The following is a 20,261-nucleotide window of genomic DNA, read 5'->3' as shown; positions in this document are numbered from 1 at the left end:
ACTGTTGCTGAGGAGGTGGCGCCAAACATGGCTACCACAGCGGCTGCCACTATACCTGCGCCACCGGCACCGACGGCCGGACCATCAGGTATGCGCCAGGCTTCCCGCCGATCTATGCCACCTTCCCGTCTGCCTGACCTGTTGGATGGATTTCCTTTAGGTTCAGGTGATGGGTTTGGCGGCTATCGGCCTGTTATTGACCCTACAGGTACGTAGGGTTCTTTTTCCCTTATATATTTTTATCATCTTTTCCTAACTGCCTTTGTTTCTTTTGCAGTGTCGGATTCCAATGAAGTGTATGTTCCAAGATGGAACATACGCCGAGGAACAACCCTTCGCACCCCTGTGGAGTGCGTGGACTGGGCTCGCCACGCTGCTCCTCATGGTGCGTTGGGGGAAGCCATGGCTAGCTACCAAGAGGGTAGGCTAACCAATGAGCTTCGGGTTCTCCAGGCCCGAACGCAGCCCCGCGTCGAGCTGCTTTGTCGTGAAAACGACAAGTTAAAAGCAGCTCGCGCCAAAGATATATCTGAAGCGCGGGCTCTTCGGGAGGAGAACCGGCAGTTGGCCGCTGCCGCAGCCGAGAAGGAGAAGGCATTCAAGGCCCTCGAGGTTGAAGTCCAGGCGCGACTCGAGGCCCGCTCCAAGGCTGCCCAAGCTGTGAATGAACAGCTTCGGCTGGCCAAGGAGACTGCGCGAAACTCAACTGAGAGGGCTGCCAAGGCTGAAGCTGTTGCTGAGCCACTTCGCGAAGAGAATGAGCAGCTTAAATGCAAATTAAAGGCTCTTCAGCATGCTCATGACGCCTTGGCAATGGAAGATGCCAAGAAGCTGCAGGAGATCCTTGACCAGAGGGGGGTGCTTGACCGTACTGAAAGGAAACTCAAAAGCGTCGAAGAAGCTGCCGCCAAGGAAGTTCAACTTGCCAACCTTGATAAAAGCGGAGCCGAACGTGCTTACAAAGAAAGTCAAGCTACCCTCCAATGGCTGCTTCGAGAAGCGTTGCCTCAGGTATCTTTAACTTTTTCTTTACGCTTTCTGCTCGTAATTAGAAAATGTTCTAACTTGTATTCTCTTGTAGGTTGTGCGTCGGGTCCTTTCGGAGACCTCTTATGACGATGCGATGAGCACAGCCCTCAACGCTTCTCATGAGGATGGGGAGAAGACTGGCTTCCTGCTTGGTCTAGGGTTTGCTGAGAGAGGCTTTCCGCCCTCCAACTTCCCTTTATTCAATGTTAATACTGAAGCTGCTTATGACCAAGCTGTGAACCAGTACGCTGCCTTCCCGCATCCAGTGGTGGAGAAGGTGAACGAAGCTGCTGCTGCTGATGATGGGCTAAACATCCTTAAGGCTTTCCTTGGGCAGCCGCGCTCTGACGGTGCTGGTCCAAGCGGAGGTGGCCCTGAAGCCTGATCCTGAAGATCCCTTCCCACTGCTAGGATAGACTTAGCTTTGTATAGATTTCTTTTAGGCGGGTAGTTACCCGGCCACTGTTGTAATACATCATTGAAATATTAATCTTTTTGCGTATAAGACTGTTATTTCCTTCTTTGGGTTCCTTGCTTTATAAACTTATGACTTGCATGTTTAAATTAGCAATTTTCCAAGTGTTCAGAATAAGAACCTTTGAACGTGGTTGATAGTGGGTTAAAGTTTCGCTTCCTCCTTCGTGATTGTGCGGGTAGAACCGTCACTTGCACTTGGTAGGATGGCTAAACTTTAACTTTTATCTAACCTGCGTGCTGGTTTTTCTTACTTTTTTAGGATAAGTTAACCTTTGAACGTGGTTGATAATAGGTGTGAAGTTTTGCTTCCTCTTTCGTGATTGTGCGGGTAGAACCGTCACTTGCACTTAGTAGGATGGCAGAACTTTACCCTTATCTGACCTGCGTGTAGGTTTCTCATCTTTTGAGGATAAGTTAACCTTTGAACGTGGTTGATAATAGGTGTGAAGTTTTGCTTCCTCTTTCGTGATTGTGCGGGTAGAACCGTCACTTGCACTTAGTAGGATGGCAGAACTTTACCCTTATCTGACCTGCGTGTAGGTTTTTCTCATCTTTTGAGGATAAGTTAACCTTTGAACGTGGTTGATAATAGGTGAAGTTTTGCTTCCTCTTTCGTGATTGTGCGGGTAGAACCGTCACTTGCACTTAGTAGGATGGCAGAACTTTACCCTTATCTGACCTGCGTGTAGGTTTTTCTCATCTTTTTAAGAATTTTGTTTTGAACCGTTCGACGCGCGGTTGTCGATAGGTTAGTGTTCATTTTCCTTTCATGATTCATGCGGATAGACCGGCACTTTCATTTAATGGGATGAACTCTTTCAACTGACCTGCGTGAAGGTTTGCCACGTTATTGGGTTCGTGCGGGTAAGACCGCCTTCCCACGCAACGACTTCACGTAATGTGAATGTCGTCACCAGTGTTGGATAGTTTTAACCGTTCGACGCGCGGTTGTTGACAGGTTATTATTCAGTTTCCTTAATGATTCATGCGGATAGACCGGCACTTTCATTTTTGGGTGCTGAACTTTTTCCCCTTCAACTGACCTGCGTGAAGGTTTGTCACGTTATTGGGTTCGTGCGGGTAGGACCGCCTTCCCATGCAATGACTTCACGTAATTATGCGGTGAAAACCGGCATATTAGTGTCCAGAAAAGTATAAATGTAAAATCATCAGCTTCGATATTCTTAAAGAGAATCATTTCCATTAGAAGTGGCTCTTGGCCTTCTCTTTACAAATTGGAATTGATTACATGCAAACTGTGTAATTGAACTCCCTTCCATGTTGGGATGGGAGTGCCATCGAGCCGATACGCACCTGGTTCGGGATCTCGTTCTTTACGCAGCATGTAGTCTCGATTTTGAAGCTGGAATTGGTTCGTGTTTTCCCCAGCTGGGGTTCTATACGCACTCGCCTGCCTAGCTTTTATTTCGCCACGAGGTGCGCGAGCGTCCCATCTCTGACGAATGTTTCGACCATGTCTTTTATGTCTATGCATTCTTCAGTGTTGTGGCCTTTTGTTCTGTGATAGTCACAGTACTTGCTCCGATCAGCATCGTGACGATGCCGGATTACTGGAGGCTTTGGCCATGGGAGCTCCTCAGTAGCAAATATGTCAGTGACGCTTTTGGTAAGTGGCGTCCATCTGGAGTTCCGGTGCGGCTTTACATTATCCCTTTCACCCAATCGGTGCTGTAAGCCGGATGAGGTGTCAAAGTTTACCCTTGACTGCCAAATGCCTTGCTTCCGTTTTTTGTTCAATCGGGCGGTGAGGACGTTGTCCTCTCTCGTCCTCTGGGTGTAAAGGTTTGTGTTCTGCGGAAGGTCTCTACCCAGTTGCTTCTCCGTTTCCGCATAGCGTTTGGCTGCTGTCATGATGCCATCCCATGTGGATGGCATTCCATCTTTACCCGTTAGGGTGCGGATAAGCTCTGGGTCTTGCGCGCCCTGGATGAAGGCTGCGCGAACAAGATCCTTGCTGATATTGCCCAAACTTAACTTCTTTGAGTTGAAGCGAGTGATGAAGTTTGGCAGAGATTCATCTTCTTCCCGTGTGCATTTGAGGATTGTCCATTGCTCCTCGGTATACTTTCGCTGCTGGCTGAAGTGTTGGCTAAACTTCTGCTGGAAGTCTGCCCAGTCGCAAATGTGGTTAACCGGTAAACGATCAAACCAAGCCCTAGCAGCCCCCACCAGCGTCATTTGGAACATGTAACACCACGTGGGTTCCGTCCAATTGCTAACGGTTGCCCCCGCTATGAACCTGTTCAAATGATCGTCTGGATCAGATAGGCCGTCATATGTGCCTATGTTAGGCATTTGTTTAGCACTTTTCGGGGCAATTGCTTCAGCAATGTCCCTTGCAAATTTGGACGTTCCTGCATTTGTAACGTTTGGTCTGAACGTTTTAGAGAAGTCTCGTGGACTTCCATCTATGCTTTTTGGTTTGAAGGCTTGTCCAAAATGCCTTTTCGGTTGGGTTTCCGTTTCTTTACGCTTCCCTTTTGCCTTATGACGAGGGTTCGCGTCGGAGTCGGATTCCTCCGAGTCATCCTCCCAGTATTCGAATTCGTCGGCCTGTTGCACGGAACGCAAGCGTTCGTTCAACTCAGCCTGGAATTCCTTTTGTCGTGCCTCCGCCCATGCCTTGACTTCGTCGAGAGTCTGGCGGGGGAGTCTTCGTTTTTCAAACTGGGTATCGGTGGATCCCAGTAGGCGGTCATTTACTGCACTTGCCCCTGCTTTAGTAAGTGGGGTAGTGTTCGTAAAATTTACTTCACTTGCTCCGGCTTCGGTAGCCGGAGTAGTGTTTGTAAAAACTGTGTTGCCGGTATTCCCCCCAATAGCTGGGGTTATGGTTACCGGAATTTCTCTAACCATCTTTTGTATAAAGTTTTGAAAAAACTGGAGAAAATTGTAGTTCTAGCTTTATGCACGGATGGCGCCAATGAAGAAACACTAACCGGACCCCGGGCAGGTTACTGGTAACCTGGGGGTTGGAGAGATGTTTCCCACGAGGGGTTAGACCCTTGGAAGATGGTTCTTCTGATAACCTGCAAAACAGACACCGTGAGCTCGTCACTGAGAAGGGGGGGTTCCTCCTTGTGACCACCCTCCGGCGTGAGAATCAGACTAGATTGCTCTTTAAATATAAAAGTATATTAAGAGATTGCTAGAGCAGATATCAGGTATATTATGATGATAATGTAATAAGATATGATAAGATGAGATGATCATACCATTTGTGGTATTTATAGCCGAATGTAGGTTTCCAAGGGGTTTAGCCGGCCCAACACGCTACCAACTGTAACCTATGCACGTGCCCTGCCTGTGAGTGGTGGATAGGTAGCGGCTGACACAGAGCAGGCGTGTCGTGCACTCTTCCTCTTCTGCCAACTACAGGCTAGGCACGTGGTATGGCAGGAGTTGGTGGGTAGGCGGCGGCTATTGGTCACAGTGCTGTGGCGTGCTGTCTGCCATGCTGCTGTCAGTGAGCTGTCGCATCTCTGATCAGATCTTTTGCCCATACCTCGTCAGGTACAGTAAAAGATCCTTCAGTATACGGACTGGCTTATTTGGGCGGGAGTATTCCCCCTCCCAATGATTAATTGGATATGTATTGACGATTCTGAGATGTTTGGATGTGATTTCATGGATCGATTATGTGAAAAAATGAATTCACGTACTTATTATACGTTAAGGTATTATTGTATTGTATCTTTTCCCTATATTAATGTGGAGTACACACTTGATCAAAACTATATTAATTTATGATAACAACGGGTATGAGGCATTGCTACTAGTAGTTATGAGGGTTATAATCAATACCACTAGTTACGATGGTTATAACTATCAGTAGTAATCAAGGTGGTTATACAACTACCAACGGTAGTTATGGCGATTATATAATTGTGGGAATTATGATGATTACTTTTTTTTGGAACGACCAACTAAGTAACACCGGACACTTCGTATGCGGCTTCTATTGGCTAAAGGTAGCCCGAGCCGGCCACTAGTCCGGACGGACGGAGCCCTTAGCGGTCGACCTATTGAGGGATTCCTCGATAAAACCCGACCCCCATGTCCGCCAAAGGCACGACAACGAGGGGCCGGTAAAACCGGGTGATATCAGGACTCAAACCCTGGCAAGCCAGGGTCATTCCTCATATCTCCCATATAAATTGGTGAATAGCAAGGTTTAAACTATTTATCTCTCACTAGTAAAATAGACGCTCTGCCATTAAACCACATCCAATATTAATAAACTGCCAATGGTAGTTAATTATTGGGGGTTTTATATCCACCAACTATACTCAATCCATATATAGGAAATCATTTGGTCATCTATTAGGGCTCTCTGTACGTTCACGAAATTTACGCAAACAAAATACTTGTTTTTGTCAAAAGTTTTAGTTTTATCTAAGGGGTTGGCTAAGATCACGAGTAGTTATAAAGCCTCACCTTCAGGTATTATGCGACACGTGGCGCCCAATCAGAGTTATGATTTTATACAAAAATAGGGTGTAGTCATAAAGTCTCCATAATACTTCATAATGCCTCAACTCCATTATTTTATTATTATTTTTTTGTCTTTCACCCGCGTTTTGTACAAAACGCAAAAAAAAAAAAAAAGCCATAATGCCAGGGGGCGGTGTGCCCCCGGCGTTTTAGGCTATAACGCCTCCCAAAACTTGCCATTACGGGTGGTCTAAATGTTAAAATTAATTTAATAGTTTTATTTCAATTAATTTAACAATTTTAACAATTTATTAACTTTCAATTAATTTAACCACCTCACTTACTTATAACAATTTATTAACTTTCAATTAATTTAACCACCTCATTTGTTATACTTTTCTTCTAAACTTTCAATTAATTTAACAATTTTATTTGACATATTACTCTCTTTTAACATTATTAATGTGTTAAAATATAAATTATCAGATAACATTATATATTTTATTGTCAATAAAATATGTGCAATTTATTACGTAGATACACGACCTTTTTATTATTTGATATTATTTTTAAAAAATGCAAACTATCTCTAAAAACTATTTTAGTAAAAGCACTATCTAAAAATAATAAAACAATTATAGAAAAAAAACCTTATTTTTAAATAATATTTTCTTTTTTACTTTTAATAAGAAAAAATGTTTTTTTGTTATTTTAAAAGTAAAAACAATCATTTTAAAATATATATAAAAATATTTAAAAAATGTGTTTTAAAAATAACAATAACAAAATATAATATAATGACAAAAAAAAAACAAAGATTTGAATTGTATTAACGTAAAACTTGAGAGACGAGTGGTATATTTAGTAAAAATGAAGTGAGGTACGTTTAGCAACACATTTTTTCTAATTGAAAATCTGGAAGAGCCACCAAATTATTTTGATCTTAAAATGTTTCGCAACTCTCAGATTAAACAAGCGTTTCAAATATTGAATCCCATACATGTACACTTTATAAGTCCACAACTCATTTTGTGGTCCTTTACGGAATCATATGTTGGTCCATGTTGCTAGGAATTAAACTTGTCTTAGCAAAATCTTTTGCAATGGAAGCTTAAAATGACATGTTTTGTTTAAAACTAACAAAAAATCTCACCAAGATGCATATGTAGGAAGACGAAACAAAGCTCATACACAGAATGGTTTATACTTTATAGTGTTACAACATTTGTTGAGAAGCAGTTTGTGACTCCATAATTTTAAGTGGACATCTACTACTCTAATAAAAGAATACTACTATGTGCCACTTGTCATTCTCTCAACCATTCTCACATTTTTTAAACCCATTTTGTTATTTGGATCACATGTGGGTCATTACCCAACTCAAAATAGCCTTATTCTTATTTATATATAAAGCAAGAGTGTTAATGTTTATTTATTTCTTCTTCTTTGTTTCCTTTTATATTTTAACGTAATCAAATGAAACAATTAGCTATAGAAAAAGAACATGTCAAATGGGATAGAAGTGGTCGGAACATTGTTTTATTATTATTATTATTATTATTATTATTATATTTTTTAGTATTTTCAGAAATATAAAATAAAAGAAAATTAAAATACTTTCTTCTTTAAAAATTTTCATTATATACATTGACTAAATTCTCATAAATTTGTTTATCCACATACTAACCATTTAAATTTATTCTTTTGGTTTATTTTGAAAAGCTAGAATCATAAAGTTCTTTTTTTAGCTATCATATATATAACTAGCTTTTATTCCTTGTTATTCGGGGTTATTTTATATTATTCGTTTATAATATTAATATATATTTTTTTATTTAAATATTATTTATTGTAAGAAAGTTATTAATATACATAATCTTGTTTTTTATGGTTGGCTTGTACTTGTAAGAACTCATGTTTTCACACGGACATCTATACGTCGCTTTGTCAAGATTTACAAGTAGACATTGACTAAAAATATTGAGTATTGATAAACTAGGTATATTGACCAACACAACCGCAGACGTAGTGTACAAGGAAAAATTTTCTTATTAGTAAATATTTGCGTAATGTTTCTTTAGTAATCCCTATAATTTTAATGTAAATTGTAATTTTATTAATATATGATAACTGTGTTGTCGATTGTGTTTTGATTAATGTTCAAATTTTAAAGTTTTCATCAATTCTCCGTGTAATACACGGGGCTCAAACTAGTGTTAATGTTAAATATATAAATGCCTTTATATATAACTAGTAGGACCCCCGCGTTGCGGGGGCGAGGTTGTCAAATTGTAACCAAACAAAAAAACAAAATCGGATATCTTATTCGAATAATGTTTTTAGAAGGCAATAGTAATTTTGTTACCATTGCAAGGGTTGTAATACATGGTATTGTCATTCATGATTTATCTACTACCTGACTATCTAATGAATATCATTTTCATAGCATTACCTGAGATTTCCTTGTTCATGCCTTAAAAACAACTAATTTTGATTGACAATAAAAAAGTTTGAAAAGGGTGTAATGAATTTTGGAATAATTTTCACAGGTCACTAAATCAAAAAGTAAACCAAAATTTACCCAATACTCATATCCAGTAACTAACTGAGTGTCTTAAGAGCATAAACAACCATATTTACCATTTGTGGTAGTTAAACTTATGCCAAACTTCGGTATTAGGTAACCCAACTATTTTAGAGCAGAAAACAATCATAATGTTACCTCGTTGCGGGCTTTAGGTTTGAACGTTATTTACGGCTTGTGACAAAGCGAAAGAAACCTGTAAACATTTTTTTAAATGGTAAAGCAACTAAAAGCGTATACGCATATAACCAAAGTTTAAAACAAATCGAAATCAAGGCTCAAATTTCCGATATGGCTGCAACATTGGCGGCGACGCCAAATAGCGAAGCGTCATCATAGCTTATACTTGTACTAAAGATTCAAGCGATAAACCAACCGCAAGGGTTTGGATTCATCAATGCACTACCAAAAATATGATATATGTAACAATTAACAACAGCTCAGGCAAGCATCATAGCCGCCTATGATCAAGAATGCATTGTTGCATTAAAAGTGCAACTAACATAAGCTTTATATAGTACAATACAACTATGGACATCAGACATTGCAAAACAACCCACATTTTTTATTCAAAGTTAATCTAACAGACCACACCAACCTTTTATCATCCAAAATCCAAATCGACTCAAAGTCACTATGGTTAGCATATCTGGCACGTCGGCAACAATAGATAACCGACAATTGCCAACCATGACTGACCACCAAGGTTCCGAAACGGAGCCGACGACCAACCCACCACCACGCCATCGTCACCTAGGGTTTCGAAAGGGAATCCGGAAAAGGTAAATCCGCCCACCAAACCACACCACCGCCACATACGTTTCCCAAAATAGTAATACCGGTGTCCACATCTATAGGTAATACCGGTGACAGGGTGGTAATATCGATCATAACCCTGCAACATATACGACCGACAATGAGATTCTTCCTTTTCAAATATTCTTCTAGAGAAACCAAAAGTCCCTCATCAATGTCAAATTATCCAATAATTGCAAAATAGAACTTTGCAGATAACGAAACCGAACCTTTAGGAGAGAAACGAAACATTCCAATTCAATTTGAGACCCACAGTTCCAATCCGACAACGGTAGACGAACTACAGGAAAACACTCTCTTACACACGAACGCCGCTACCAATTAGAGAGAGATAATTGAGACGCCATAGACGTCTGGTAATGGTTACTCATCGGCCAAAGCCGATGAAACCACAACATGCAAACACTCTCTTTGTTTGAGTCTCTAGAATCACCATCTCTCTGTTATAACACCGCCACCTAGAGTTCTGAAATGGAACCCGGCAACAGTAGGTGATGGCCGATGATTGAAAAGGGATGAACCGATCATGTAGTCTCCGGTGGATTTGGTCGAAGGCATTGAAACCCTATTTCTCTGGTTTGGTTTGAGGTGACAGGAGAAATGATCGGTGGTGATGATGGGACGAAAGTTGAAAAGGATGAAAGTGGAGTATTTGGTCCGTAAGTGCAATTCCAATTGCCTGATGTACATGCATAAGAGGCGTACAAATTCAAAAGCACGATGCACAACCAACACTGCAGCACTTTAGTTGAAATTGTAATCTTATAAATAGTACAAATAAATATCACAGGTATTTACTATGTGTATGCACATATAATGATCAATCACAAAACTTCGTGGTTGTATATTTGAGGTACATGCATATTATTTATTTAACATGTAACAACATAAAATAATAATAACTATGATCATGTTATGATTCATAATTATTATTTTACTTGATGACAATATGTCTTAACATAAACAATATTGGTTGTGTACGTTAAATCAAGTTTACATATATGATCGATTAGCAACACAATATACATTGTGTCTTGGGCATATTAGATCCAACACAGTGTTAATAAAATGTTAGGCCCCCAACCCACATGAAACCAGCAACACTAACCAATCAAAATGTGTCATCACACTTCAACTCAAATCAACACAATCTGGGAGTGAGGACATCATCAAAAAAAAACTAACGGTGTTGGACTTTGTCAGAAAAAAGGTCGGAAAAGAAAAATAGGTTAGAAGTTGGGATTGTTCTGTTATATTTCTTAAGCTGGCTTACATTGGCCAATAGTCAAAGTTAAGATTATTAAAACTCAATATCTCTTAAATTAAAGTATTTCATGTGTACGTGTACCCATAGTTAAGAATCAGATAAAACAAAAGTGTTTCGGTTCTTCTATGTGAAAATATTGTTGCAAAGTTGTAGATTTAATCTGACTAGATGATACTTTATATATATATATATATATAGGTGGAGAACACACCCAATGGTTCTATTGAAATGTTGCAACCCATCTAGAACCAGTTTGAAGAAACACTAAGTGACCCAGTACAGATTATAGATAATCTGGGGTTTAAGTAATGTTTCCCACGAATGAGGTCTAGCTGAGAAGGCTGTTCTTCAAGAGACCTGCAAAACAAACACCGTAAGCTCGTCACTGAGAAGGGGGGGGTTCCTCCTTGTGACCACCCTCCGGCGTGAGAATCAGACTAGGTTGCTCTGAATATAAGTGTATATTAAGAGATTGCTAGATAACTGGATAGCAGATGATCTTACCATTCCAAGATGTTGGAGTATTTATAGCCGAAGTTAGGTTTTCTAGAAGGTACAGCCGGCTGAATAGTATTCCTGTTCAACCAACAGTGGATTACGCACAGGCCATACTGGTTGGTGGGTAGGTTACGGCCAACAGTAACAAAGTCGGCTGCACTATTCCACCAACTGTAGACTATGCACGTCCCACTGACTGTGGATTGTACGCAGGCCATGCTGGTTGGTGAATAGGTTACGGCCAACAGTAACACTATTCCACCAACTGTAGGCTGCGCATGCTCCACAGTAAGGGTTGGTGAGTAGGCAGCGGCTAATAGTGACAAACAGTACTAGAGGGTGCTCCTCGCACTGTTGTCGGTGAGCTGTCACCCTGTGATTGGCTCATGGGCTGTTCTGGTCAGATCGTCTGTCCTATCCATACCTTGGTAGGTATGGTACAAAAGATCTTTCAGAATCAGACTGGCTCATTTGGGCGGGATTGTTCCCGCCTTGCTCATTCCTTCACGTGACTGCTGAAGTAGCTAGTGTCTTGTGCGTGTAGCCCTGCTGTCTGCGGGTAGCCTTCCCTGATGGCTTGTATCCGCAACTGCGGGAACAGGCGGGGTACTTCACCATTGGGAGGCTTTCCCTGCGTGTACAGCTTGCGTACTGCGCGTAAGATTCTATGAGCATGGTGGGTCCTGCGGGAGCAGATGGCCTTTGCGCAGACGTCCCTGTTCAAGGTGAGTCTTGCGGGACCAACTGGTCTCTGCTGGGACCTACCTCTTCACAGTTGTATAAAAGGAAAGTTTCAGTACCACTGCTCAGAATTACCGCTAAGCATAGTTACCACTTATGGTTATTTGCTACTTCTCCAAGTTACCAGTACTCCATAGTTGACCCTGTTGTATACTCACAATTGATGCATAGTTGTAACATGACATGTTGTCACTGATAATTATATATATATTACAATTTGAAACTTTCTTATGCAACCTTAGTTGTACAATATGCTTTCAGTGATGTATCTTAATGGGTTGTACAAGAGCGTCTGATCATCTATTTCTTTCTACCTTCCAGTGGTCTCACTATACCTGGTGGACTCTCTTTGTGTTCTCCACGTCTCTTTCACGCCGCAATTTCCTTGCCTTGTTCACCTTGGTTGTGAGCTTGTTACCTAAACCTAGGTCATCAGAGGTTAAATCAGTTACACCTCTCACCGCTGACCGCCTCCATCTCGTCATCTCCTTAATTACCATAGCTCAACACACGTACACAATCACTTTGTATTCCTAAGTCTTTCATCTTTTATGTAGAGATGCAAGAAACCCGTAGTTTTGGATTCGAATTAGGTCATATTGTTGGTGTTGTACGTGGTTGCTTGATGCACATTTGTCAAACTAAGTTTATTGTTATTTTCTCCCGGTTACCATGAAAAGTGTTTAATTGAGAGCTTATACTTTATGTATGCTTGACCCCCCAGGAAAACGTTTTTACACATTTGCACGTTTTTTCAGGTAGACAATTAACAAGATATAACTTGCAGATGCCATTTCTCAAAAGATATGATTACTCGGTTTCAGCAATGAAGACAACAACATCAACTCACTTATCAGAAGGTATCTTACGGTGACTGTTTCACACATTCTAAACTTTGGTTTATTTAATTTCATCACATAAAGATAGGGTTTTTAGTTGAATACTTGAATCTTTACTGTGTGTTTTTTATTGTAGGAAGGCGTCAAAGGATTTGGCCGGTTCAACCAGCTACTGTAAGTTTTACGTTTCAGTCAACTTTACGGCTTTTAGATTGAATCTACTATCTTAATATTGTCTTAGTTTTATCTTTATGTGCTTTTGTTTAAAGTATTTCTTTATTTGTTGCTTTCAGAAAGTAATGACAAAGATCACTGAGTAGAAAATAGTTAGCAGTTTAAATTATTTGCTCCAGCTCTTGGAACCACCAGGTATATATCACATCTAAAATTTATACAACAAATGCATTTAGTGAATAGGAGAAACGTTCCACAGGTCCATCAGCTATGGATATACAAAATATTGTGTTTTTAGTAAATTTTATGATTTGACTAAAAAAGAGTCAAATGAGTAAATTCTTTATTTTTTTGCCGGTATGGTTTAAAATAAGCTATCAAATTTTGCTGGAAATGGTCAAACACTTAAACTAAGCAAATTCTTTGTTTTCAGCTGTAATGGTAAATAAGTATTCGACTGACAAGTCAAATAGAGTAAACGAGTAAATTCTTCATTTTTAACCTACAATAAACGGGTCAAATGAGTAAACTCTTTCTTTTTGCCTTAAAACGGGCAGGACGAGTAAAACAGGTCATATCAGTAAGTTCTTTAATTTAGACTGTAACGGGTCTTATTAAATATGTCAAATAAGCAAATCTATATTGTTTTGGCTGAACGATTCGCTGAAACAGATCACATGTAAACACTCTCCAAGGGTTACCTAGCTATCATGCTTAATAGATTGTGTCTTAATCTGCAAGGTCAAGAAGACAAGCAAAAGAAAAGCAAGTCGGGAATCACAAACAAACTCTTTGGTAAAAGCAGCGGCTAACTGCTGAGGCTTCCACATTTGTATGTGATGTAAACAGTTAACCTCCTATTATGTGAGCATCCTTATTACGCAAACGTGGTTCAAGCTGCAGTCAATATACATAAAACACCAACCAAGTTTATGCATGTTTTCAAAAGAAAACAAGAAAACAAATAGCTAACACATGAAAACCTGAAAACTTTATGCCCGCCACGAAGCACGGGGTGGGTTCTCATAGATGGCAATGGTAGCACTTTTGGACGTTGAGGTCAGGTTCTTTTCTCTTTGTTCAGTTGTTTGTTTTGTTTGAGTAGATAGTTAAATTGGTTCTGAATGGTAGAGGTGTACAACTCGGTTAATGAACGAATTTGTAAGCTTTGTGTTAAAAAGCCTTTTGGTTACCATAGGTGATATATATATATATGTGTGTGTACAAATTGGTTGATGGGGGCAAACCAGTTCGGGTTATAAGCTGGACGGGAAACAATTAGCACTTTTGGTCCAAACCGGTTTAGGTTAGAAACCAACTTGGTCAAAAACGTGTGTAGTTTGTTACGGCTAAAAGTTTGTTGGGTTTTTCGGTCAAAATATGGGTCGTTTTTACGGTCTTACAACATCCCCGCAACGCGGGGTGAAAATACTAGTTAGTTTCTATTGATCATCATTTTTATTTAAGTCTACTCCCATCAGGAGTATTTCGGTCGGTCGGTCGGTTGTGGGTTTTGGATTCTTTGCAACTTGTTCACTTACGTGTGTATGTTTCATAAATTAAAAGTTATATAAAATAGATAATTTAAACATATAAACTCTACAAAAAATACACTAATATAACTAAACCTAATTCAAGATTATAATTAAACAATAAAATATAACTAGAGTTGTAAACGCACCGAACGTTCAGCAAATAGTTCATGAATTGTTCGCCGGAAAGTTCGTTTACATTCGTTCAATTATTAAATAAACGAACACAAACAAGAATTTTTGTTTGTTTAGTTAAATGAACGAACATGAACAGATGTTATGCTCGTTCATTTATATTCGTAAACGTTCGGTAATGTGTTCTTTATGTTCGTTTGCTTCTGTTGTTTATGTTTATTAGTTAAAGGTTTGTTTTATATTTTATAATATATTATTTGTAATAACTAACCTAGCATTTAAATTTTATAATTTTATTATTTATGTTCAGTTCATTTTGATTTTGTTAATGTTTGTTTTATATAAAATCTTGCTTAACTAACAACAAATATAATTTTTGCTTTGTTGACCTTGTTAAACAAAAACTATCGATTGGGGGTATAATAATAATAATAATAATAATAATAGTTAATAATAATAATAATCTCAAATGCTAACGTTATATTTAATTAAAATGATTATATCTAACTATTCCTCGCTAATCTGGCAGCGCGGCTCAACCCAGGGCTCGAAATCATAAGTCTTAGATCAAGCATGCACCTCGACACCTCCTTGATCGTACAAACAACTAGCCCTGGTTCTAAATATCTTACATCCATTGAGTTTTTAACCTTCCAAAAAAAGTACAAAAACCAAGTTAATCTTTGCATGTATGAAAGGACAAGCACCAATTCTCATTCTTTACCCTTTTGCCTTCGATTCAATACTAACGAGTTTTCTAGAAATAAGATGACTGCGACACCTCATGGTCCATTGGTAATCACGGAAAAAATATCCCATTCGTAATCATGGAAAATTTTTCTATGGAAAAAAGACATATGTTCACATGTACACTATTTTATTTTATATAATTTAAATAGTTTAAAATATTGATATAAATTTTGGTTTAATGTGAACATAAAAAGTAAGATACATGTACACAGTAGCGAGTTTTTGTTAGATTTGAAAAGAGAATGAAAGAGCATTCTCATCTAATCCCTTATTTTATATGAAGAGTGTTTTTAATTTAAAGTGTTATGAGTGAATAGTTTTTATATTTTATAAAATGTGATGATTTTTCTGTATATTTGAAAAGTTACTGTTCATCCTCTATATTTTTTTAGTATTTTTTTAAAATGACGTGAGTGAGTGAAAAAGAAAAGATAATGATACATATATACAAAAATATTATTTAATTGAAATAAAGAAAGAAAATGTATTAAGTTTTAATGTAATTTTTGGTTTATAGATAAAAGGTGGGATGCTCTAAGGTTGCTCGTTCCTGTATGGATATTACACTTAAGAAAAAATAAATTAGAACTTCGATCAAATCGAACTTTAGTTTTATATTTAAGTTTGATTATTGGTTTAGTGTTTTAGGTTGAAAGGCCAACCGATCCAAATTTTTTTTTTTTTTATCAAATCCTAAATTTAAATTTCTTATATATAACCGAACAAATGATTTTTTGTTCCATGTTTCAATCGAAGCTCATCATCCCCGCAACTTGATTATTGTTTCTCCATCGTACCATGATTATATTTGATTTCAACTTAAGCCTCCATCGACTAAGACCTAGATAGCAATGACCCCAATGCATACAAAACGACTTGAAAAACTAGCGATGAATATATATCAAGTGTAGCAATGTCATATAGTCTGAATCCCTCACACATTAACTGGGCATTAGAAACGTGGAAGAAAAATTGAATATAATTTAAATGTAAATTAAGTATAAGTCTATGATAATTATGATACCGAAATTGTTCTTACAAATGAAGTAAAAGTTAGGAGTGTCGTTATTCAAATATTTTATAGGCGAGTCATAATTGTAATAAAGGAAAAACGAGAGAGAGCGAGATGTGTCTCGTGGTCACATTCTTGCATATGGCCTTCCATACAGCTTTGGCCTATCTTCACCTATCCTAATGGTTCACTCTTGTGTGGCCAATTTGCAAATATTATCATTAACCATAGGCATCCATCGGTCACAATTGCACCACCACAAATAACTTATCTACTGGATTGATTATGGCCCCTTTGATGCAAATTGCCACCCTCTTCAAACCAGTATATATACTTACATATTAACAATCAACCAACGCAACTCAATTTGGTTTCAAACCCAAACATTAAAATGGCTTCACTTTCCTCAGCCACCATGACCGCCGCAGCCGTCCCAACCCAAGCCACCATGGTGGCTCCGTTCACCGGACTCAGGTCCACAGCCGCTTTCCCATGCACCAAGAAGGCGGAAAACGACTTCTCTTCCCTTCCCAGCAATGGCGGAAGAGTGCAATGCATGCAAGTGTGGCCTCCAATTGGAAAGAAGAAATATGAGACTCTTTCATACCTTCCACCTCTAACCCCGCTCCAATTGTCGAAAGAAGTTGACTACCTTCTCCGCAACAAGTGGGTTCCTTGTTTGGAATTCGAGTTGGAACACGGGTACGTCTACCGTGAGAACCACAGGTCTCCTGGGTACTATGACGGCAGATACTGGACCATGTGGAAGTTGCCCATGTTTGGATGCACTGACTCCGCCCAGGTGTTGAAGGAGGTAGAAGAGTGTGTGAAGGAGTACCCAACAGCGTGGGTGCGTATCATTGGATTCGACAACGTTCGTCAAGTCCAATGTATCAGTTTCATTGCACACAAGCCATATGAAAGTTAAGCAAGAAACATGTTGTAACCTTTGTTTTCCATCATTTGAAGTTTTGTAATGTTTTGATTTTGTCTTCAAATAAATGACAAACGTTATACAAATGTGTTTTATTTTAATTACCTCACTACGTCTTTTTTATTTATAATATATAATACAATGTCATTATGTATCACATTATTTTCTCAGTTGGAAAAATCCGGTGAGTTTTAGAACATATTGAAGGAAAAAATCCGACGAGTTTTATAACATACTGAAACTAAAACTAAAACTAAAACTAAAACTAAAACTAAGAGCATTCACATCCATTCCTCTATATTGAAATCTAAAACTATATTAAAATTTATAATATATATTTTTTTTCTCAACTTAATAATACTTTCTATATAACTGTATAATTAGTTTTTCTCTCCCCTCAACTTACAACCATTAAAATTAATTAGGTGAAACAATAACTTTTCAAATATGCAAAAACATGGCTACATATTTCTATCTCTTCCACTCATAACACACTAAACCTCTCCTTACATTATAAAAAACCTCACTCATATATTATGGCCGGAGATAGGATGTGAATGCTCAAAGTCTCTTTGTATGCTCATAAGAGCATCTCTAAAGGTGTGTATGTGCCGAAGTAATTATTTTCAGACCGAGATGAAAGCACACGAGCCATGATGCAAAACAGAATGTGGAAACTAGGGTCCGTATATTCAGACGAGGAGCGGAAAAAAGGGTGGGCCTCACCAAGAACAAAATATCATTTTCCCACGAGCTAGGTTGTATTACAAATTTGAAGAAATAAAAAGAATATTAAAAAAACTATCGGAAAATTTAATATATATATATATATATGATTGATTTCTTTTGAGATTCACTTTAAGTTTTAAGAACTCGAAAGAATTTAACGTAACCATTTTTTTTAATTTCCTTTACACATGTGTAATATGTAAGTGTAAGTAATATAAAAAAAGTTACCGTATTTTTTTACACACCGAATCGACTTTTTACACATGTGTAACTAACATTTAAACTTGTATAATAATAAGAATTCTTTATTCTCTCTCCTGATTTATTTTTTAATCAAATTTAATCTCAGTCATATATTCTATACTCATTTAATTAAATTTGTGGTCCATATTGAGTTCTTAAAGTTCTTACAACTCATCAGGTTCTCAAAATATCGATCTCCTCTGGGTTATAATAAAGAGAAATAGTTTTTTAGGAATAATAAGAATAAATCTAGGCCCTTGGATCTAGGATATAGTGGTTGAGATTGATAGTTTTCAAAATATCAAACAATTTCCTAGGATCTAAGATTTAGGCTACATAGTTCCTTAAATAGGCCCACATAGTTTCCTAACTCTGAATTTTATGTCCTTCATACTATTCCTATAAAACTGTGTATGTGTGTGTGTGTGTGTGTGTATATATATATAGGGGTGGGTTAGTGTACGATAAATGCTTATTGTACATTACGTACGCGACCTTCCAGAGTGTTAGATTACAAAACACGCGGTGGCAGTTTCGTAAATAACCCAAAAACTAGTTAATGATCAAATTCATTGATTACAAAACGATTTTTGTAACCTTTCGGGTTTTCAACTTTTACTTTGTAACCGTTACCCAACCCATTTACGGGTCCGGGATTTATCATTAATAAAATTCCCGCACTTATCGAGTTATAATTACCATATTATCTATTTATCGCTACATCTATTTAACTTTGACGTTTCTAACCCAAAATATAAAATTCTAACCATTCTGTGTCCATCTCCAAACTTGAGGGTGCTATCCGTAAATATTGTTATAATCCATATTACAAAATGGATATCCTTTATCATACCTGACCCATATTCATGTTTTTGGTAGACCCGAAAGCAATCAATCAACTAATTAGCTGGCAAGAATCGTTTGTAATCAAGTTATGGGTTAGGAAATTGTTTATATATGTTAGGCGCGGACTCACCGTCAATCCAATTAAGTTAATTACACCCTGCTGACTCGTTCTTCCCTTTTTAAACCTAGCCGACACTAATTGACAACAATTGACCGCGTAAACGATGATACCCCTATATATAATTGAACTAATCTGGACGTTTGCATACTCGTTCGTCGTGTTTTGTAGCCGGCCGTGTTCCATCTTCGTTCACCCTTTTCTGATTTCGTTTTAAGGTAAATGATACATGGGTTTTGATCGCGTTTATACATAGATCAAAAGCCCTATACTGGTTTTGATCAATTGAACGCGGATAGTTTGATTTCAAATTCTAGGGTTCTTGGCCAATTTTGGGCAGAACCTGTTTATGTTCTTATTTAAAAGAACTGAGTTATTGTTGCATTTGACTGGTTGTCCAGCTGGTTATCATGTGTGAGCGTGGGGGGCGGAGGTCGCGAGTTCGACCCTCCTACAAACCATTTATTTTTGGAAAAAAACTATTTTCTTATCATTTTAATTAATAACTCATTTTATTAATAATAATAATGGTTAAACAAGATTTGTCTCACTAAAAACCGACCTTATAATACTCGTTAATCCACGTTTTCGTTCATATATATATATATATATATATATATATATATATATATATATATATATATATATATTTCTAATGCACGTTTTCATTCATATATATATATTTAAAGATACATAAATATATAAAGAAGATTATAACTTGAAATCTAACGTTTTAATATATATATATATATAAATCAAGTAATTTTATTTATAAAACTAAAAATAATATTTTATGTTTTCTTAAATCAAAATAATAGCTTAATAATAAATTTATCATAAATATAATATTATTATAATATCTGCTTGTTATTAACTATCTAGTCAAATCAAGTACTTAGCAATCCCGTTTACTCTCGTTTTCTCATAGGTTTTAACATTCGCGTGTGATATTATTCTCACAAACTTATTCATGAGTACCACAGTCCCTGCCATTTTACTCGTTTTATCATGTTTTGGGGACATATGCGTAACTTAGTATATTTTCACATTTATCTATACACAAAACTGCAACTGTTTGTCTT

At 37.7% G+C, this 20,261-nt stretch overlaps 1 pseudogene; it reads left to right on the top strand.

Annotated features, from left to right (window-relative positions):
- Positions 1-16,652: 16,652 nt before the first annotated feature.
- Positions 16,653-17,329, top strand: LOC143532760 (ribulose bisphosphate carboxylase small subunit, chloroplastic 4 pseudogene; annotated as a pseudogene).
- The last annotated feature ends 2,932 nt before the right edge of the window (positions 17,330-20,261 follow it).

Source organism: Bidens hawaiensis, unplaced genomic scaffold (genome assembly GCF_021521415.1).
Source record: "Bidens hawaiensis isolate Kalapana, Puna unplaced genomic scaffold, B.hawaiensis_p1.1 tig00009541_1, whole genome shotgun sequence".
Taxonomy (NCBI): Eukaryota; Viridiplantae; Streptophyta; class Magnoliopsida; order Asterales; family Asteraceae; genus Bidens; species Bidens hawaiensis.
The sequence above is the reverse complement of the archived record's forward strand: the minus strand, read 5'-3'. Positions and strand labels throughout refer to the sequence as shown.